This window comes from Tachypleus tridentatus, chromosome 6 (assembly GCF_004210375.1).
Source record: "Tachypleus tridentatus isolate NWPU-2018 chromosome 6, ASM421037v1, whole genome shotgun sequence".
Classification (NCBI taxonomy): Eukaryota; Metazoa; Arthropoda; class Merostomata; order Xiphosura; family Limulidae; genus Tachypleus; species Tachypleus tridentatus.
The window spans coordinates 2,778,175-2,802,972 of NC_134830.1; the positions used below are offsets into that span (position 1 = coordinate 2,778,175).

Below are 24,798 nucleotides of genomic sequence, written 5' to 3' on the forward strand. Positions count from 1 at the left end.
TCATATTTTCCTCACATTCTATCGCAATCAAAACAACAAGCGATCTTAAAACCCACTTTTAGCTGGAACTGTAAATTTATTAAATATATCGTAAAATAACTAATGAACCCAGCGACTTGCCAAGTAGTCAAACACACACTCGACACGGAGCATATGTTAAAATTCTGAACACAATTGTTTTTTGTATGTTTGAGTAGAACAATTATGTTCAAGGACATAAAGAACGTCAGACGCGTGACTTGCTAACAGTGTGAGTTTCAAGACATATCTAGACCACGAGCTGCAGCGAGAAAACATTCCTCTCTATATATGTCTTAAATAACAAAACACTTACTAACTTTTGATGGCTATGCCTCGAAAACCAACACTTAAACACTTTACAAATACACCAGACAGGAGTAACAAAGGATTCCTACTTCACAAACGTACAAACTTTCTTCATTAGTAGGCTTAAGATAAACCAAAGCTGAAGTGACCTGTGTTGATTTCACTTCACAAATATTACCATACTACAGACCGTGTTATCACAATACTTTATACAACTACTGTTTACTTCAGACGGTGTTTGAGAGTTCTTTATTAGAGATATTATTTACTACAGACGGTGTTATGACAGTACTTTATAAAGATAATATTTACTACAAACGGTGTTATGACAGTACTTTATACAGATATTATTTACTACATACAGTACTTTATACAGATATTATTTACTACAGACAGTACTTTATATAGATATTATTTACTACAGACAGTATTTTACTACAGATATTATTTACTACAGACAGTATTTTACTACAGATATTATATACTACAGACAGTACTTTATACAGATATTATTTACTACAGACAGTACTTTATACAGATATTACTTTCTACAGACGTACTTCGCTACAGACATTATTTACTACAAACGATGTTATCAGTCGGAGTTCTCACAATTTCTTATAAAGATATTATTTATTAAAGACGGTGTTATGACAGTAATGTATACACACAATATTTTTCACAGACGGTGTTATAACAATATTTTATAGAGATACTATTTACTACACATAGTATTTTACTACAGATGTTATTTACTCTAGACAGAACTTTAATTCTAACTAGAAAAATTAGAAAAACTCTAATGAAAAACTGTCATAATGTGTAAGCTATTTATATTTGTTCCTAACGTGTGGCCGGTCCGGCATGGCCAAGTGTGTTAAGGCGTTCGACTCGTAATCCGATGGTCGCGGGTTCGAATCCAGGTCGCACCAAACATGCTCCCCCTTTCAGCCGTGAGGGCGTTATAATGTGACGGTCAATCCAACTATTCGTTGGTAAAAAGAGTAGCCCAAGAGTTGGCGGTGGGCGATGATGACTAGCTGCCTTCCCTCTAGTCTCACACTGTTAAATTATGGACGGCTAGCACAAATAGCCCTCGAGTAGCTTTGTGCGAAATTCAAAATAAACAAACAAAACAAATCTTAACGTGTGGAATCGTTAGTTATGTTTGTATAACAATGGACTCTGTTTGTGTTTATAATATTCATATATATACAAGTTCAAATCTTATTTCTTTACAAAAGAAACCTTTATTTTGTTTAACAGTTTTGAAAAATCTAGAAATGGGATTGTTTAAAGTAACTGTATATCATTGTATCTGTAACAAAGAAATATGATCCAACTATGATGGAGGATTATATGATACTGTGGGTCTATTAGGTATGTCAGTCTTGAGATTGTCTACAAAATGTATTCATTCTCACTGAAGGGACATAGCAAACATGAATACGAAATATCTTTGAACAAATATAAAGGGATAAAAAAACAGATAAAATTATAGCCTAACTAAAAGGTACGTCATAAACTGTTTTAAATTAATTATTCGTGTATAATTTCAAAACTTTATTTACCCTGCAATTTATTTAATGAGAACAGAACAACATAAGTATGTCTCTTTACATATTCTATTTGTTTAAACAGTGAAATTTATAACATTAAAATCCGCGATTTTTTTCTTAGTGCAAAGTCAAAAATGATGTTCCGAATTAAAGGTTGAGCTACAAAGTTTGTCACTTGCGATGCACATGATGCTCATGAAAGATAGTTTATCTTGCGCTGTTGTTGTGCATACTTCATTCTTTACGAGTTTCAGTTACATAAATGACCTTTCTCTTGAGCAGTTCCCTCGAAGTGAATTTCTCTACAAGATCAAGAGAGCCTCCCTTCCAGGGAAGGTTTCTGCATGTACAGTTTATCTCCTCGGGGATCTACATATCCACTCACGTGTTTGGTGTGAAGAAGAATAGAAGTTCCTAGTGGTTAGAGGTGATGGGTAATGTGTTACGTCACTTTGGCCTTCAATTTCTACAGATAACTGGTTACCCCAGGGTCAATCGGCTTGACGTCCTCAAGTGGTGTTGTGGGAATTGTGTCTGATGCTGGTGCTTTGGATATAATGTCCATGAAATCCTAACATAGCTGCATTGTCCTTGTTGGTCATTGTAGTAGGATCCTCCAAAGACTCCATGGTGGGTAGGTCAGTGTACATTGAATATTCTCTGTTTGTTATGGATACTAATATTCCTGAAAAAGGAAAAAAAATGTAAAAAATTAATTGATAAACGACCTTTTCTACAGGCGTCACCTAAAACTATACTTCACCTATCTGACAACTATTCAGCACAAATGTCTCCCGTTTTTCATTCCATCAGGAAATTACGATCTGGAGATACCTTGGCATAAATATCTATATCACACACTTAGGTTACTCCCCATGTTAGTTTGGATTATTCATGAGGAGTTATCATTGAAAAAGATTTAAAGACGATCTCCGAGTCGCAGATCTTCACTGGTTTCTACAGTTAATGTACTGCAATCCAAATATAGAATACTGCAGCCAATCAGTGTTCTTATTCTGACACTTACCTAGCCACTTCTATCTATTTCTGTTAAGGTTGGTTATCTTAACTGAACATGGAATATTATAGCCAATCAATGTTTTTATTATGACACTTACCTAGCAACTTCTACCTATCTCTGTCAAGGATGGTTATCTTTACTGTAAGGTACAAATCTCTATTTCTAATCCTCTCAGGTGTTTCCAGGGTCAGCAGTTTGGACACTTTAAGGCGATTTTTGTTACAGTTCTTTACCACGTGCTTATTGTACTGGCAAAGGTCACGACGTCTACGAGTGTCAGTTGCGGTGGTTTCCACCCCATTTTTACTATATAAAAAACGTAATGGTTGCAAGAAAAGGGTTCTCTACCTATTTCTCTGTCTATATAACAGTGACAACTTTGATAAAGTGAAACTCTCGAGGTTTTCATTCTAATATTTATGACATTAATGCTTTGATAGAATCCTACATTTCCCAGTGTTTCTTGCAGGAAACATTCCTCAGACCTCTCAATGCTGTCACCTTTTGGTAGTTTTTTATACCTGAACGAAAGGTTGTGTGATGGACGAATTCAGGGAGTTGTGGCATTAGTAGTTGACCAGTATTTACCCACAATGTCTATGTCATTCAGTATGCTCCTGGAGGTTGTGGCCATCTCTGTAGAATGTACCATCGCCATATTTTCTCTTTACCTGTCACCAGGAGAGATTTACGATTAATCAGACCTTGACAATTTTATTCACCAGTTGCTGTCTTCCTTCTGTATTTAATCCTCGGTGGTGCTGATCGTAATGGGAAGAGTCCTTCTTCTGAAAAAATGCTCTCAGGTCCCAACCTTTTTCTCTACAATACCGTTTCATTTACCCATTTTACGCCCCTAGTCAGTTTTTACTGTTATTGGTCTATCTGCGTGTTTATCTTTGCTATTTTCTGTTTTCTCGAAGGATTCACACTGACCAATAGTGCAGTTATAATCTTGTGTGAAACTATATATATGTAAAAACGGCTGGTTTGTGTGAAACTATATGTATGTAAAAACGGCTGGTTTGTGTGAAACTATACGTATGTAAAAACGGCTGGTTTGTGTGAAACTATATGTATGTAAAAACAGCTGGTTTGTGTAAAACTATATATATGTATAAACGGCTGGTTTGTGTGAAACTATATGTATGTAAAAACGGCTGGTTTGTGTGAAACTATATGTATGTAAAACAGCTGGTTTGTGTGAAACTATATGTATGTAAAAACAACTGGTTTGTGTGAAACTATATATATATGTAAAAACAGCTGGTTTGTGTGAAACTATATATATGTAAAAACAGCTGGTTTGTGTGAAACTATATATATGTAAAAACGGCTGGTTTGTGTGAAACTATATATATGTAAAAACAGCTGGTTTGTGTGAAACTATATATATGTAAAAACAGCTGGTTTGTGTGATACTATATGTATGTAAAACAGCTGGTTTGTGTGAAACTATATATATGTAAAAACAGCTGGTTTGTGTGAAACTATATGTATGTAAAAACAGCTGGTTTGTGTGAAACTATATGTATGTAAAAACAGCTGGTTTGGGTTGAGAAAATGTTTCATGTGGAGGAGCGAACACCGTTTCGACCTTCTTTCTCTACAAGTGGGTTTTCTCGTCATCACTGATTATTATTTCATCTTGTGGGAAACTGGCTGGGATCGACTCCACCTACCCCATGTGACACAGTGGAAGTTGGACCTGGCCAAGCTTTTCTCTTTCACTGCTCTCTCAGGATTTGACCTTGCTGTCCTTAGTTTCCCATATATTAATGACTGCGTGGAGGCAGTAAGCTATTTGGCCTAACTCAAAACCTTGACTACTTTCCTATGGTATTCTCATCCACATATCTTGTAGATTGTCAAACAGGAAGTTCATTGAGTGACAGCTTCAAACTGCTCTCACTCGCTGGTTAGAGTGAACAATGGTAAACATCTTACCTTCCTTTAAAACTGTTTGCATCTATTTTTCTTGCCAATGTGGTTTACATTTTGATCCTGTGTTTCATCTCAGTGGGATTTTTTCATGGTTCCTGAGACCAAGTTTTAGAGCTTCTGTTTGACCACAAGCTGACTTTTACATAAGCATTGAACATTATCTATGTCCTTTCTTCCACTTCTTGGAGAGTAGATCAATGCTGAAGATCTATCATGCCTTCATACTTTACAAGCTGGAATATGGTTCTACCAGGACCAATACCTTCAACAGTTTGGACACTAAACATCACCTGAAGCTTCAGCTCTGTACACCAACACCCATGAATCTTCTTTTCACCTCAGATATTTGAAACTTTCCTTGTTCATGCTACTATGTTTTAATTCTTACCATGACATCTCACCTTGAGTTGTGTTACCTTTCTCAGAGGGTTGTGCTCTTTTGAAATAGACGATCTGCCATTCCTCCTTTCGGCTTTTGTATCTAGGCACAGCAGTTTAAATTTGATCTATCATTGAATGATGTTGCTTAGTCCGAGTATCAGCCCATACCACCATGGCTTATTACCATCCCAACCTCTGACCTTTGTTCAAGTCATCTGAAAAATGTGAATACTTCTAATTGGAGGTATCCCTTCTTTATTGAATGTTTTTATGTTGGACTGACACCCTAATGTGTGGCTTTGTGACACTCAAGTCACAGTTACTCATTTCTTGTCATCATTACAACTGTGGCAGCACTATTTTCGACATGTTTTTTAATCCCCTTAGGGTTTACCTTGAATAGTGTCATTAGTGATGTCCAGTTTGTTTGTGTTTTTACATTTCTTGCAGGCCATAGTTCTTTATCATTCTATTTATTTTTTACCTAATTTTTGGACATTTTAATTTGATTTATATTTACTTTTAATAATATTTCATGATACTGATTGCTTGGCTCAGATAGCCTAGTTTCTCCACGCTAGTAAACTCCATAACACCAAACTCTCTTAACTTACTCCTCTTACGGAGAGAGAAGTTTATTAGTTAAGGTAACTTGTAACCAAACAATCGAGTGATTTCCTTATATTTCACTCAACTGATCCTTGCATTCTTATTTTTATTGACCGGTCCAAAAGAACCCACCTAACAACAGAAACTGTTACAACAATTCCCAGTTTCATTTGAAGATGACTTTCGTGGTATCACGAACATTGGTTTCGTTTTGGGGTATTTTCTTTTATATTCACCACGTAATAGAGAATCATAGGTTGAAAACATTAACAAGAACACAGATGCTATCCGAATAATTTTTAAAAGTTTCTATTCTAGCTTCTTATGTTACGACTGTTGAGCAATTTGCCGAGGGGACAGTGTGTGTGTGTTTTCTTATAGCAAAGCCACATCGGGCTATCTGCTGAGCCCACCGAGGGGACACGAATCCCAAAAGGACAGAAACATAAGCGAAAGACAACACACCACAGAGTAATGACCTGATATATTATGACAAAACAGTCTTAAATTATAAATTTGAACACTTTCCATCAAACATAAAAAAAGATATTTAGAAAGCGTTTTTAAAAAAGTAAAGTGTTTTAAAACTGCTGGTAATTATCAAACACTGGTGGTGATGACTCATACACCAAATATACTTACATATAACTTTCAAAGTTGACCACGTGACGTTATTTATATTTTGTCATTTTTCACCACTAAATATAAATCACGTAATTTTAAAATTTGCGCGACAATCAGTGATGACAAATGTGTTTCATAAACTATTTATCTACGATTGTTTTTAGTTTATATTCAAGAGTTTGTCACTAAAACAAGGTTGATACATGAGTGAAATGTAAAAATTGGTTCATTAAAAAATACCTCGCACATTAGTAAACCAAGAACCCACTCCATTTAATCTCTCAAATTGTAGTTAATATCTCATACTTAGTAACTCGATAACCCAACTACTTTAATATACATTTTTTTCGCGGACCTCAAAGGTTTCGATATTTTTTGTTCTGAGAAAAAATACTTGTACATGACTTTGTATTTTTATTCATATACACTTAATTTTACTAAAATACGTTTTATGAATCATAATTTCAAAAATACTTCTACAAATTTTGTACATACAGGCTCCGAGAGTCTGTGAAACCCTCAGATTGAGAAATGTTCTAGTCTGTTTCTGTACAAGAAAGAACCGTAAAACATTGATTTGGATTTCTAACAAAATATTTTCTATAAGTTATAACCTCTAACAATTTACTGTAAATATTTTCTATAAGTTATAACCTCTAACAATTTACTGTAAATATTTTCTATAAGTTATAACCTCTAACAATTTACTGTAAATATTTTCTATAAGTTATAATCTCTAACAATTTCCTGTAAATATTTCCTATAAGTTCTAACGTCTAACAATTTCCTGTAAATATTTTCTATAAGTTATAACCTCTAACAATTTCCTGTAAATATTTTCTATAAGTTATAACGTCTAACAATTTCCTGTAAATATGTTCTATAAGTTATAACCTCTAACAATTTCCTGTAAATACAGTGGAGCGCCATTAAGCCGCGGACCAGTAAACCGCGGAATCACTTAAGCCGCTGTAGCAAGTCTTGTCCCAAAATGTTTGATGTATTAAACCTACTACCTGGCTTTTTAAAGTTTCTCACACTCTCCATGTCTTTATAACTTCAAGGGGATATTTAAAAAGGATTTGCTTTAATTTGGGAAATAAATAAAATATATTACAACAGAAATCGACCGTTAATCTACCTTATCCGCTCTCTATGTCAGCTATATGGAGGCCGCCATTGTTACCGAATCACACCTCTCCATTCATTAAAGTTAATCCGCAGTAAATCCGTGAAAAAAGTGATCAATAATTAAAGTATTATTTTTAATTCGATAACCCAATATTTTTATGGAATTGTATAAATATTTGCCACAAACCCAATAGATATCACTTCAGTGTCTGAATTAATAGTGAGCATATCATATTGACATGTCGGCCTGCATGTAACACGGGAAGACGAAATTTTACAGGGAAAAGCGAACCATCGCAATGCATTGGTCGTTTGTGTTAAAACGGCACTTGTCAATTGTATCTGAATAGTCTATACATTAATATTATAATGATCACGTAATGGCCCGGATGAGGCTCCTCGGCGGAGCTGTTGGCAACTTCAGCTTTTCAGTCACAAATTTAAGCCGCGGACCACTTAAGCCGCGGTTAAGCAGGTTGACCCCCCAAATACCGCGGCTTAACGGCGCTCCACATATTTTCTATAAATTACAACCTCTAACAATTTACTGTAAATATATTTTATCAGTTATAGCCTCTAACAATTTCCTGTAAATATATTTTATCAGTTATAGCCTCTAACAATTTCCTGTAAATATTTTCTATAAGTTATAACCTCTAACAATTTACTGTAAATATTTTCTATAAGTTATAACCTCTAACAATTTCCTGTAAATACAGTGGAGCGTCATTAAGCCGCGGACCAGTAAACCGCGGAATCACTTAAGCCGTTGTAGCAAGTCTTGTCCCAAAATGTTTGATGTATTAAACCTACTACCTGGCTTTTTAAAGTTTCTCACACTCTCCATGTCTTTATAACTTCAAGGGGATATTTAAAAAGGATTTGCTTTAATTTGGGAAATAAATAAAATATATTACAAGAGAAATCGACCGTTAATCTACCTTATCCGCTCTCTATGTCAGCTATATGGAGGCCGCCATTGTTACCGAATCACACCTCTCCATTCATTAAAGTTAATCCGCAGTAAATCCGTGAAAAAAGTGATCAATAATTAAAGTATTATTTTTAAATCGATAACCCAATATTTTTATGGAATTGTATAAATATTTGCCACAAACCCAATAGATATCACTTCAGTGTCTGAATTAATAGTGAGCATATCATATTGACATGTCGGCCTGCATGTAACACGGGAAGACGAAATTTTACAGGGAAAAGCGAACCATCGCAATGCATTGGTCGTTTGTGTTAAAACGGCACTTGTCAATTGTATCTGAATAGTCTATACATTAATATTATAATGATCACGTAATGGCCCGGATGAGGCTCCTCGGCGGAGCTGTTGGCAACTTCAGCTTTTCAGTCACAAATTTAAGCCGCGGACCACTTAAGCCGCGGTTAAGCAGGTTGACCCCCCAAATACCGCGGCTTAACGGCGCTCCACACATTTTCTATAAATTACAACCTCTAACAATTTACTATAAATATATTTTATCAGTTATAGCCTCTAACAATTTCCTGTAAATATATTTTATCAGTTATAGCCTCTAACAATTTCCTGTAAATATTTTCTATAAGTTATAACCTCTAACAATTTACTGTAAATATTTTCTATAAGTTATAACCTCTAACAATTTACTGTAAATATTTTCTATAAGTTATAACGTCTAATAATTTACTGTAAATATTTTCTATAAGTTATAACCTCTAACAATTTACTGTAAATATTTTCTATAAGTTATAACCTCTAACAATTTACTGTAAATATTTTCTATAAGTTATAACGCCTAACAATTTACTGTAAATATTTTCTATAAGTTATAACGTCTAACAATTTACTGTAAATATTTTCTATAAGTTATAACGTCTAACAATTTACTGTAAATATTTTCTATAAGTTACAACGTCTAACAATTTACTGTAATAAGAATGCCGTATTTTACTTTGATATGTTACCACTCTTCAAGTTTTTCTGTGAAAATTTCAACTCTATGACTAATTAGAGAGAGAGAACCATTTGACTCGGGCTTCAATCTAGAGGAAAGTTTCAAATTTAAAACACTTGTTTTTGTTTTCAATCGTTAAGTTTCACGACTCGTTTCTATGTACAGAAAAAAGTTGGAAAACACATATACGAAACCTTAAGTAATGTGAATAAATATGTTAAGTGAAAAATAATCGAAATGTTCCACATTTCTTTTGGGCTAATGATTCTCATTTTGTTTCCGTGTTTTTTATTACTATAGCCAGGGCCTCTCCGAGAGAACGTGCTGCTGGTTATATATATTAATGTAAATTATAATATATTTGTGTGTTCATAATGTAAATGTAGAGCCACCTACGCATCTAAACAATGTGGTCTACACATTATCCCTCATATAAGTTTAAATGTTTTCTTTGCGTCATTCAGGCTAACTCTTACACAGAAAATGATGCTGTTTCTTTAATGACAGTTAACTATATGAAGCTCTCACGACAAACTACATGTCACATCTAAAATGTGGCAACCTCTCAACACATAATAACAAGGTTGTAGAAGTGTAACCATATAGTTAATATGTATTAATAGCTTTATTCTATTGTAACAAATGTTTCAGTCGAGGTGTCAAGAACTAACAGCATGTTACAATTCTACACTCCATTATAGAACATACAATTTACTGAACAATGTTTAGTTCTCATTTTAATGTTCAAAATTACACGTTTCATACAGATGTACAATGTAGCGTGTCACTGTATTACTGAACGTTACATACAGATGTACAATGTAGCGTGTCACTGTATTACTGAACGTTTCATACAGATGTACAATGTAGCGTGTCACTATTACCGAACGTTTCATACACATGTACAATGAAGTGTGTCACTATTACCGAACGTTTCATATAGATGTACAATGTAGCGTGTCACTGTATTACCGAACGTTTCATATAGATGTACAATGTAGCTTGTCACTGTATTACCGAACGTTTCATACAGATGTACAATGTAGCGTGTCACTGTATTACCGAACGTTTCATACAGATGTACAATGTAGCGTGTCACTGTATTACCGAACGTTTCATACAGATGTACCGAGTAGTTTGTCACTGTATTACAGAACGTTTCATACAGATGTACCGAGTAGTTTGTCACTGTATTACCGAACGTTTCATACAGATGTACCATGTAGTTTGTCACTGTATTACCGATCGTTTCATACAGATGTACCGTGTAGTTTGTCACTGTATTACCATACGTTTCATACAGATGTACCGAGTAGTTTGTCACTGTATTACTGAACGTTTCACACAGATGTACAATGTAGCGTGTCACTGTATTACTGAACGTTTCATACAGATGTACAATGTAGCGTGTCACTGTATTACTGAACGTTTCATACAGATGTGCAATGTAGCGTGTCACTATTACCGAACGTTTCATACAGATGTACAATGAAGCGTGTCACTATTACCGAACGTTTCATACAGATGTACAATGAAGCGTGTCACTGTATTACCGAACGTTTCACACAGATGTACCAAGTAGGTTGTCACTGTATTACCAAACGTTTCATACACATGCACCAAGTAGTTTGTCACTGTATTACCGAACGTTTCATACAGATGTACAATGTAGCGTGTCACTATTACCGAACGTTTCATACAGATGTACAATGAAGCGTGTCACTGTATTACCGAACGTTTCATACAGATGTACAATGAAGCGTGTCACTGTATTACCGAACGTTTCATACAGATGTACCAAGTAGGTTCTCACTGTATTACCAAACGTTTCATACACATGCACCAAGTAGTTTGTCACTGTATTACCCAACGTTTCATACAGATGTACCATGTACCTTGTCACTGTATTACCGAACGTTTCATACAGATGTACCGAGTAGTTTGTCACTGTATTACAGAACGTTTCATACAGATGTACCATGTAGATTGTCACTGTATTACCGAACGTTTCATACAGATGTACCATGTAGTTTGTCACTGTATTACCGATCGTTTCATACAGATGTACCGTGTAGATTGTCACTGTATTACCGAACGTTTCATACAGATGTACCTTGTAGTTTGTCACTGTATTACCGATCGTTTCATACAGATGTACCGTGTAGTTTGTCACTGTATTACCATACGTTTCATACAGATGTACCGAGTAGTTTGTCACTGTATTACAGAACGTTTCATACAGATGTACCATGTAGATTGTAACTGTATTACAGAATGTTTCATACAGATGTACAATGTAGCGTGTCACTGTATTACTGAACGCTTCATACAGATGTACAATGTAGCGTGTCACTGTATTACTGAACGTTTCATACAGATGTACAATGTAGCGTGTCACTGTATTACTGAACGTTTCATACAGATGTACAATGTAGCGTGTCACTATTACCGAACGTTTCATACACATGTACAATGAAGCGTGTCACTATTACCAAACGTTTCATACAGATGTACAATGTAGCGTGTCACTGTATTACCGAACGTTTCATACACATGTACCAAGTAGTTTGTCACTGTATTACCGAGCGTTTCATACAGATGTACAATATAGCGTGTCACTATTACCGAACGTTTCATACAGATGTACAATGAAGCGTGTCACTGTATTACAGAACGTTTCATACAGATGTACCAAGTAAATTGTCACTGTATTACCAAACGTTTCATACACATGCACCAAGTAGTTTCTCACTGTATTACCAAACGTTTCATACAGATGTACCATGTACCTTGTCACTGTATTACCGAAAGTTTCATACAGATGTACCGAGTAGTTGGTCACTGTATTACAGAACGTTTCATACAGATGTACCATGTAGATTGTCACTGTATTACCGAACGTTTCATACAGATGTACCATGTAGTTTGTCACTGTATTACCGATCGTTTCATACAGATGTACCGTGTAGATTGTCACTGTATTACCGAACGTTTCATACAGATGTACCATGTAGTTTGTCACTGTATTACCGATCGTTTCATACAGATGTACCGTGTAGTTTGTCACTGTATTACCATACGTTTCATACAGATGTACCGAGTAGTTTGTCACTGTATTAGAGAACGTTTCATACAGATGTACCATATACCTTGTCACTGTATTACCGAACGTTTCATACAGATGTACAATGTAGCGTGTCACTGTATTACCGAACGTTTCATACAGATGTACAATGTAGCGTGTCACTGTATTACCGAACGTTTCATACAGATGTACCGAGTAGTTTGTCACTGTATTACCGAACGTTTCATACAGATGTACCGAGTAGTTTGTCACTGTATTACCGAACGTTTCATACAGATGTACCATGTAGTTTGTCACTGTATTACCGATCGTTTCATACAGATGTACCGTGTAGTTTGTCACTGTATTACCATACGTTTCATACAGATGTACCGAGTAGTTTGTCACTGTATTACAGAACGTTTCATACAGATGTACCATGTAGATTGTAACTGTATTACAGAATGTTTCACACAGATGTACAATGTAGCGTGTCACTGTATTACTGAACGTTTCATACAGATGTACAATGTAGCGTGTCACTGTATTACTGAACGTTTCATACAGATGTACAATGTAGCGTGTCACTGTATTACTGAACGTTTCATACAGATGTGCAATGTAGCGTGTCACTATTACCGAACGTTTCATACAGATGTACAATGAAGCGTGTCACTATTACCGAACGTTTCATACAGATGTACAATGAAGCGTGTCACTGTATTACCGAACGTTTCACACAGATGTACCAAGTAGGTTGTCACTGTATTACCAAACGTTTCATACACATGCACCAAGTAGTTTGTCACTGTATTACCGAACGTTTCATACAGATGTACAATGTAGCGTGTCACTATTACCGAACGTTTCATACAGATGTACAATGAAGCGTGTCACTGTATTACCGAACGTTTCATTCAGATGTACCAAGTAGGTTCTCACTGTATTACCAAACGTTTCATACACATGCACCAAGTAGTTTGTCACTGTATTACCCAACGTTTCATACAGATGTACCATGTACCTTGTCACTGTATTACCGAACGTTTCATACAGATGTACCGAGTAGTTTGTCACTGTATTACAGAACGTTTCATACAGATGTACCATGTAGATTGTCACTGTGTTACCGAACGTTTCATACAGATGTACCATGTAGTTTGTCACTGTATTACCGATCGTTTCATACAGATGTACCGTGTAGATTGTCACTGTATTACCGAACGTTTCATACAGATGTACCATGTAGTTTGTCACTGTATTACCGATCGTTTCATACAGATGTACCGTGTAGTTTGTCACTGTATTACCATACGTTTCATACAGATGTACCGAGTAGTTTGTCACTGTATTACAGAACGTTTCATACAGATGTACCATGTAGATTGTAACTGTATTACAGAATGTTTCATACAGATGTACAATGTAGCGTGTCACTGTATTACTGAACGCTTCATACAGATGTACAATGTAGCGTGTCACTGTATTACTGAACGTTTCATACAGATGTACAATGTAGCGTGTCACTGTATTACTGAACGTTTCATACAGATGTACAATGTAGCGTGTCACTATTACCGAACGTTTCATACACATGTACAATGAAGCGTGTCACTATTACCGAACGTTTCATACAGATGTACAATGTAGCGTGTCACTGTATTACCGAACGTTTCATACAGATGTACAATGTAGCGTGTCACTGTATTACCGAACGTTTCATACACATGTACCAAGTAGTTTGTCACTGTATTACCGAACGTTTCATACAGATGTACAATGTAGCGTGTCACTATTACCGAACGTTTCATACAGATGTACAATGAAGCGTGTCACTGTATTACAGAACGTTTCATACAGATGTACCAAATAAATTGTCACTATATTACCAAACGTTTCATACACATGCACCAAGTAGTTTGTCACTGTATTACCGAACGTTTCATACAGATGTACCATGTAACTTGTCACTGTATTACCGAAAGTTTCATACAGATGTACCGAGTAGTTTGTCATTGTATTACAGAACGTTTCATACAGATGTACCATGTAGATTGTCACTGTATTACCGAACGTTTCATACAGATGTACCATGTAGTTTGTCACTGTATTACCGATCGTTTCATACAGATGTACCGTGTAGATTGTCACTGTATTACCGAACGTTTCATACAGATGTACCATGTAGTTTGTCACTGTATTACCGATCGTTTCATACAGATGTACCGTGTAGTTTGTCACTGTATTACCATACGTTTCATACAGATGTACCGAGTAGTTTGTCACTGTATTACAGAACGTTTCATACAGATGTACCATGTAGATTGTAACTGTATTACAGAAAGTTTCATACAGATGTACAATGTAGCGTGTCACTGTATTACCGAACGTTTCATACACATGTACAATGAAGCGTGTCACTATTACCGAACGTTTCATACAGATGTACAATGAAGCGTGTCACTGTATTACCGAACGTTTCATGCAGATGTACCAAGCAGGTTGTCACTGTATTACCAAACGTTTCATACACATGCACCAAGTAGTTTGTCACTGTATTACCCAACGTTTCATACAGATGTACCATGTACCTTGTCACTGTATTACCGAACGTTTCATACAGATGTACCGAGTAGTTTGTCACTGTATTACAGAACGTATCATACAGATGTACCATGTAGATTGTCACTGTATTACCGAACGTTTCATACAGATGTACCATGTAGTTTGTCACTGTATTACCGATCGTTTCATACAGATGTACCGTGTAGATTGTCACTGTATTACTGAACGTTTCATACAGATGTACAATGTAGCGTGTCACTGTATTATTGAACGTTTCATACAGATGTACAATGTAGCGTGTCACTATTACCGAACGTTTCATACACATGTACAATGAAGCGTGTCACTATTACCGAACGTTTCATATAGATGTACAATGTAGCGTGTCACTGTATTACCGAACGTTTCATACAGATGTACCATGTAGTTTCTAACTGTATTACAGAATGTTTCATACAGATGTACAATGTAGCGTGTCACTGTATTACTGAACGTTTCATACAGATGTACAATGTAGCGTGTCACTGTATTACTGAACGTTTCATACAGATGTACAATGTAGCGTGTCACTATAACCGAACGTTTCATACACATGTACAATGAAGCGTGTCACTATTACCGAACGTTTCATACAGATGTACAATGTAGCGTGTCACTGTATTACCGAACGTTTCATACAGATGTACAATGTAGCGTGTCACTGTATTACCGAACGTTTCATACAGATGTACCAAGAAGGTTGTCACTGTATTACCGAACGTTTCATACAGAGGTACAATGTAGCGTGTCACTATTACCGAACGTTTCATACAGATGTACAATGAAGCGTGTCACTGTATTACCGAACGTTTCATACAGATGTACCAAGTAGTTTGTCACTGTATTACCCAACGTTTCATACAGATGTACCATGTACCTTGTCACTGTATTACCGAACGTTTCATACAGATGTACCGAGTAGTTTGTCACTGTATTACAGAACGTTTCATACAGATGTACCATGTAGATTGTCACTGTATTACCGAACGTTTCATACAGATGTACCATGTAGTTTGTCACTGTATTACCGATCGTTTCATACAGATGTACCGTGTAGATTGTCACTGTATTACCGAAAGTTTCATACAGATGTACCATGTAGTTTGTCACTGTATTACCGATCGTTTCATACAGATGTACCATGTAGATTGTAACTGTATTACAGAATGTTTCATACAGATGTACAATGTAGCGTGTCACTGTATTACTGAACGTTTCATACAGATGTACAATGTAGCGTATCACTGTATTACCGAACGTTTCATACACATGCACCATGTAGTTTGTCACTGTATTACCGATCGTTTCATACAGATGTACCGTGTAGTTTGTCACTGTATTACCATACGTTTCATACAGATGTACCGAGTAGTTTGTCACTGTATTACCGATCGTTTCATACAGATGTACCATGTAGATTGTAACTGTATTACAGAATGTTTCATACAGATGTACAATGTAGCGTGTCACTGTATTACTGAACGTTTCATACAGATGTACAATGTAGCGTGTCACTATTACCGAACGTTTCATACACATGTACAATGAAGCGTGTCACTATTACCGAACGTTTCATATAGATGTACAATGTAGCGTGTCACTGTATTACCGAACGTTTCATACAGATGTACAATGTAGCGTGTCACTGTATTACCGAACGTTTCATACACATGTACCAAGTAGTTTGTCACTGTATTACCGAACGTTTCATACAGATGTACCGTGTAGATTGTCACTGTATTACCGAACGTTTCATACAGATGTACAATGAAGCGTGTCACTGTATTACCGAACGTTTCATACAGATGTACCAAGTAGTTTGTCGCTGTATTACCAAACGTTTCATACAGATGTACCATGTACCTTGTCACTGTATTACCGAACGTTTCATACAGATGTACCGAGTAGTTTGTCACTGTATTACAGAACGTTTCATACAGATGTACCATGTAGATTGTCACTGTATTACCGAACGTTTCATACAGATGTACCATGTAGTTTGTCACTGTATTACCGATCGTTTCATACAGATGTACCGTGTAGATTGTCACTGTATTACCGAACGTTTCATACAGATGTACCATGTAGTTTGTCACTGTATTACCGATCGTTTCATACAGATGTACCGTGTAGTTTGTCACTGTATTACCATACGTTTCATACAGATGTACCGAGTAGTTTGTCACTGTATTACCGATCGTTTCATAGAGATGTACCATGTAGATTGTAACTGTATTACAGAATGTTTCATACAGATGTACAATGTAGCGTGTCACTGTATTACCGAAAGTTTCATACAGATGTACCATGTAGCGTGTCACTGTATTACTGAACGTTTCATACAGATGTACAATGTAGCGTGTCACTATTACCGAACGTTTCATACACATGTACAATGAAGCGTGTCACTATTACCGAACGTTTCATACAGATGTACAATGTAGCGTGTCACTGTATTACAGAACGTTTCATACAGATGTACAATGTAGCGTGTCACTGTATTACCGAACGTTTCATACACATGTACCAAGTAGTTTGTCACTGTATTACCGAACGTTTCATACAGATGTACAATGTAGCGTGTCACTGTATTACAGAACGTTTCATACAGATGTACCAAATAAATTGTCACTGTATTACCAAACGTTTCATACACATGCACCAAGTAGTTTGTCACTGTATTACCGAACGTTTCATACATATGTACCATGTACCTTGTCACTGTATTACCGAACGCTTCATACAGATGTACCGAGTAGTTTGTCACTGTATTACAGAACGTTTCATACAGATGTACCATGTAGATTGTCACTGTATTACCGAACGTTTCATACAGATGTACCATGTAGTTTGTCACTGTATTACCGATCGTTTCATACAGATGTACCGAGTAGTTTGTCACTGTATTACCGATCGTTTCATACAGATGTACCATGTAGATTGTAACTGTATTACAGAATGTTTCATACAGATGTACCATGTAGTTTGTCACTGTATTACCGATCGTTTCATACACATGTACAATGAAGCGTGTCACTATTACCGAACGTTTCATACAGATGTACAATGAAGCGTGTCACTGTATTACCGAACGTTTCATACAGATGTACCAAGTAGGTTGTCACTGTATTACCGAACGTTTCATACACATGCACCAAGTAGTTTGTCACTGTATTACCGAACGTTTCATACAGATGTACCAAGTAGGTTGTCACTGTATTACCGAACGTTTCATACACATGCACCAAGTAGTTTGTCACTGTATTACCGAACGTTTCATACAGATGTACCATGTAGTTTGTCACTGTATTACCGATCGTTTCATACAGATGTACCGTGTAGTTTGTCACTGTATTACCATACGTTTCATACAGATGTACCGAGTAGTTTGTCACTGTATTACCGATCGTTTCATACAGATGTACCATGTAGATTGTCACTGTATGACAGAATGTTTCATACAGATGTACCATGTAGTTTGTAACTGTATTACAGAACGTTTCATACACATGTACCAAGTAGTTTGTCACTGTATTACCGAACGTTTCATACAGATGTACAATGTAGCGTGTCACTGTATTACTGAACGTTTCATACAGATGTACAATGTAGCGTGTGACTATTACCGAACGTTTCATACACATGTACAATGTAGCGTGTGACTATTACCGAACGTTTCATACAGATGTACCAAGTAGGTTGTCACTGTATTACCGAACGTTTCATACAGATGTACCAAGTAGGTTGTCACTGTATTACCGAACGTTTCATACACATGCACCAAGTAGTTTGTCACTGTATTACCGAACGTTTCATATAGATGTACCGAGTAGTTTGTCACTGTATTACAGAACGTTTCATACAGATGTACCATGTAGATTGTCACTGTATTACCGAACGTTTCATACAGATGTACCATGTAGTTTGTCACTGTATTACCGATCGTTTCATACAGATGTACCGTGTAGTTTGTCACTGTATTACCGAACGTTTCATACAGATGTACCATGTAGTTTGTCACTGTATTACCGATCGTTTCATACAGATGTACCGTGTAGTTTGTCACTGTATTACCATACGTTTCATACAGATGTACCGAGTAGTTTGTCACTGTATTACCGATCGTTTCATACAGATGTACCATGTAGATTGTAACTGTATTACAGAATGTTTCATACAGATGTACAATGTAGCGTGTCACTGTATTACTGAACGTTTCATACAGATGTACAATGTAGCGTGTCACTATTACCGAACGTTTCATACACATGTACAATGAAGCGTGTCACTATTACCGAACGTTTCATATAGATGTACAATGTAGCGTGTCACTGTATTACCGAACGTTTCATACAGATGTACAATGTAGCGTGTCACTGTATTACCGAACGTTTCATACACATGTACCAAGTAGTTTGTCACTGTATTACCGAACGTTTCATACAGATGTACCGTGTAGATTGTCACTGTATTACCGAACGTTTCATACAGATGTACAATGAAGCGTGTCACTGTATTACCGAACGTTTCATACAGATGTACCAAGTAGGTTGTCACTGTATTACCGAACGTTTCATACACATGCACCAAGTAGTTTGTCACTGTATTACCAAACGTTTCATACAGATGTACCATGTAACTTGTCACTGTATTACCGAACGTTTCATACAGATGTACCGAGTAGTTTGTCACTGTATTACAGAACGTTTCATACAGATGTACCATGTAGATTGTCACTGTATTACCGAACGTTTCATACAGATGTACCATGTAGTTTGTCACTGTATTACCGATCGTTTCATACAGATGTACCGTGTAGATTGTCACTGTATTACCGAACGTTTCATACAGATGTACCATGTAGTTTGTCACTGTATTACCGATCGTTTCATACAGATGTACCGTGTAGTTTGTCACTGTATTACCATACGTTTCATACAGATGTACCGAGTAGTTTGTCACTGTATTACCGATCGTTTCATAGAGATGTACCATGTAGATTGTAACTGTATTACAGAATGTTTCATACAGATGTACAATGTAGCGTGTCACTGTATTACCGAAAGTTTCATACAGATGTACCATGTAGCGTGTCACTGTATTACTGAACGTTTCATACAGATGTACAATGTAGCGTGTCACTATTACCGAACGTTTCATACACATGTACAATGAAGCGTGTCACTATTACCGAACGTTTCATACAGATGTACAATGTAGCGTGTCACTGTATTACAGAACGTTTCATACAGATGTACAATGTAGCGTGTCACTGTATTACCGAACGTTTCATACACATGTACCAAGTAGTTTGTCACTGTATTACCGAACGTTTCATACAGATGTACAATGTAGCGTGTCACTGTATTACAGAACGTTTCATACAGATGTACCAAATAAATTGTCACTGTATTACCAAACGTTTCATACACATGCACCAAGTAGTTTGTCACTGTATTACCGAACGTTTCATACATATGTACCATGTACCTTGTCACTGTATTACCGAACGCTTCATACAGATGTACCGAGTAGTTTGTCACTGTATTACAGAACGTTTCATACAGATGTACCATGTAGATTGTCACTGTATTACCGAACGTTTCATACAGATGTACCATGTAGTTTGTCACTGTATTACCGATCGTTTCATACAGATGTACCGAGTAGTTTGTCACTGTATTACCGATCGTTTCATACAGATGTACCATGTAGATTGTAACTGTATTACAGAATGTTTCATACAGATGTACCATGTAGTTTGTCACTGTATTACCGATCGTTTCATACACATGTACAATGAAGCGTGTCACTATTACCGAACGTTTCATACAGATGTACAATGAAGCGTGTCACTGTATTACCGAACGTTTCATACAGATGTACCAAGTAGGTTGTCACTGTATTACCGAACGTTTCATACACATGCACCAAGTAGTTTGTCACTGTATTACCGAACGTTTCATACAGATGTACCAAGTAGGTTGTCACTGTATTACCGAACGTTTCATACACATGCACCAAGTAGTTTGTCACTGTATTACCGAACGTTTCATATAGATGTACCGAGTAGTTTGTCACTGTATTACAGAACGTTTCATACAGATGTACCATGTAGATTGTCACTATATTACCGAACGTTTCATACAGATGTACCATGTAGTTTGTCACTGTATTACCGATCGTTTCATACAGATGTACCGTGTAGTTTGTCACTGTATTACCGAACGTTTCATACAGATGTACCATGTAGTTTGTCACTGTATTACCGATCGTTTCATACAGATGTACCGTGTAGTTTGTCACTGTATTACCATACGTTTCATACAGATGTACCGAGTAGTTTGTCACTGTATTACCGATCGTTTCATACAGATGTACCATGTAGATTGTCACTGTATGACAGAATGTTTCATACAGATGTACCATGTAGTTTGTAACTGTATTACAGAACGTTTCATACACATGTACCAAGTAGTTTGTCACTGTATTACCGAACGTTTCATACAGATGTACAATGTAGCGTGTCACTGTATTACTGAACGTTTCATACAGATGTACAATGTAGCGTGTGACTATTACCGAACGTTTCATACAGATGTACCAAGTAGGTTGTCACTGTATTACCGAACGTTTCATACAGATGTACCAAGTAGGTTGTCACTGTATTACCGAACGTTTCATACACATGCACCAAGTAGTTTGTCACTGTATTACCGAACGTTTCATATAGATGTACCGAGTAGTTTGTCACTGTATTACAGAACGTTTCATACAGATGTACCATGTAGATTGTCACTGTATTACCGAACGTTTCATACAGATGTACCATGTAGTTTGTCACTGTATTACCGATCGTTTCATACAGATGTACCGTGTAGTTTGTCACTGTATTACCGAACGTTTCATACAGATGTACCATGTAGTTTGTCACTGTATTACCGATCGTTTCATACAGATGTACCGTGTAGTTTGTCACTGTATTACCATACGTTTCATACAGATGTACCGAGTAGTTTGTCACTGTATTACCGATCGTTTCATACAGATGTACCATGTAGATTGTAACTGTATTACAGAATGTTTCATACAGATGTACAATGTAGCGTGTCACTGTATTACTGAACGTTTCATACAGATGTACAATGTAGCGTGTCACTAATACCGAACGTTTCACACATGTACAATGAAGCGTGTCACTATTACCGAACGTTTCATATAGATGTACAATGTAGCGTGTCACTGTATTACCGAACGTTTCGTACAGATGTACAATGTAGCGTGTCACTGTATTACCGAACGTTTCATACACATGTACCAAGTAGTTTGTCACTGTATTACCGAACGTTTCATACAGATGTACCGTGTAGATTGTCACTGTATTACCGAACGTTTCATACAGATGTACCGTGTAGTTTGTCACTGTATTACCATACGTTTCATATAAATGTACCAAGTAGTTTGTCACTGTATTACAGAACGTTTCATACAGATGTACCATGTAGATTGTCACTGTATTACAGAATGTTTCATACAGATGTACCATGTAGTTTCTAACTGTATTACAGAACGTTTCATACACATGTACCAAGTAGTTTGTCACTGTATTACCGAACGTTTCATACAGATGTACAATGTAGCGTGTCACTATTACCGAACGTTTTATACAGATGTACAATGAAGCGTGTCACTGTATTACCGAACGTTTCATATAGATGTACCAAGTAGGTTGTCACTGTATTACCGAACGTTTCATACACATGCACCAAGTAGTTTGTCACTGTATTACCCAGCGTTTCATACAGATATACCATGTACCTTGTCACTGTATTACCGAACGTTTCATACAGATGTACCGAGTAGTTTGTCACTGTATTACAGAACGTTTCATACAGATGTACCATGTAGATTGTCACTGTATTACCGAATGTTTCATACAGATGTACCATGTAGTTTGTCACTGTATTACCATACGTTTCATACAGATGTACCGAGTAGTTTGTCACTGTATTACCGATCGTTCATACAGATGTACCATGTAGTTTGTCACTGTATTACCGATCGTTTCATGCAGATGTACCGTGTAGTTTGTCACGGTATTACCGAACGTTCATACAGATGTACCATGTAGTTTGTCACTGTATTACCGATCGTTTCATACAGATGTACCGTGTAGTTTGTCACTGTATTACCATACGTTTCATACAGATGTACCGAGTTGTTTGTCACTGTATTACAGAACGTTTCATACAGATGTACCATGTAGATTGTCACTGTATTACAGAATGTTTCATACAGATGTACCATGTAGTTTGTAACTGTATTACAGAACGTTTCATACAGATGTACCATGTAGTTTGTAACTGTATTACAGAACGTTTCATACAGATGTACTATGCAGTTTGTCACTGTAACACCGAACGTTTCATACAGATGTACCATGTAGTTTGTAACTGTATTACAGAACGTTTCATACAGATGTACCATGTAGTTTGTAACTGTATTACAGAATGTTTCATACAGATGTACCATGTAGTTTGTAACTGTATTACAGAACGTTTCATACAGATGTACCGAGTAGTTTGTCACTGTATTACAGAACGTTTCATACAGATGTACCATGTAGATTGTCACTGTATTACCGAATGTTTCATACAGATGTACCATGTAGTTTGTCACTGTATTACCATACGTTTCATACAGATGTACCGAGTAGTTTGTCACTGTATTACCGATCGTTCATACAGATGTACCATGTAGATTGTAACTGTATTAACGAACGTTTCATACAGATGTACCATGTAGTTTGTCACTGTATTACCGATCGTTTCATGCAGATGTACCGTGTAGTTTGTCACGGTATTACCGAACGTTCATACAGATGTACCATGTAGTTTGTCACTGTATTACCGATCGTTTCATACAGATGTACCGTGTAGTTTGTCACTGTATTACCATACGTTTCATACAGATGTACCGAGTTGTTTGTCACTGTATTACAGAACGTTTCATACAGATGTACCATGTAGATTGTCACTGTATTACAGAATGTTTCATACAGATGTACCATGTAGTTTGTAACTGTATTACAGAACGTTTCATACAGATGTACCATGTAGTTTGTAACTGTATTACAGAACGTTTCATACAGATGTACTATGCAGTTTGTCACTGTAACACCGAACGTTTCATACAGATGTACCATGTAGTTTGTAACTGTATTACAGAACGTTTCATACAGATGTACCATGTAGTTTGTAACTGTATTACAGAATGTTTCATACAGATGTACCATGTAGTTTGTAACTGTATTACAGAACGTTTCATACAGATGTACTATGCAGTTTGTCACTGTATTACCGAACGTTTCATACAGGCGTACACAGTTATTGTATTACAAGTAAAATATACCACCAACCCATGTTTAACAGCTTCCAACATTTTATTGTTAAAGAACACAGTTATTGTATGATAAGTAAAATATACCATCAACCCAAGTTTAATAACTTCCAACATTTTATTGTTAAAGAACACAGTTATTGTATTACAAGTAAAATATACCATCAACCCAAGTTTAATAACTTCCAA

The 24,798-nt window shown here is 36.4% G+C and overlaps 1 long non-coding RNA gene across 1 annotated transcript in view; it reads right to left on the bottom strand.

Moving 5' to 3' along the window:
* Positions 1 to 499: 499 nt before the first annotated feature.
* The window catches only part of LOC143251835 (uncharacterized), a 41,984-nt gene continuing 17,685 nt past the window's right edge, over positions 500 to 24,798 (bottom strand). The window contains exon 2 of the long non-coding RNA XR_013028662.1: positions 500 to 2,571. This is a non-coding gene — a long non-coding RNA (uncharacterized LOC143251835). The remainder of the gene's footprint in view (positions 2,572 to 24,798) is intronic.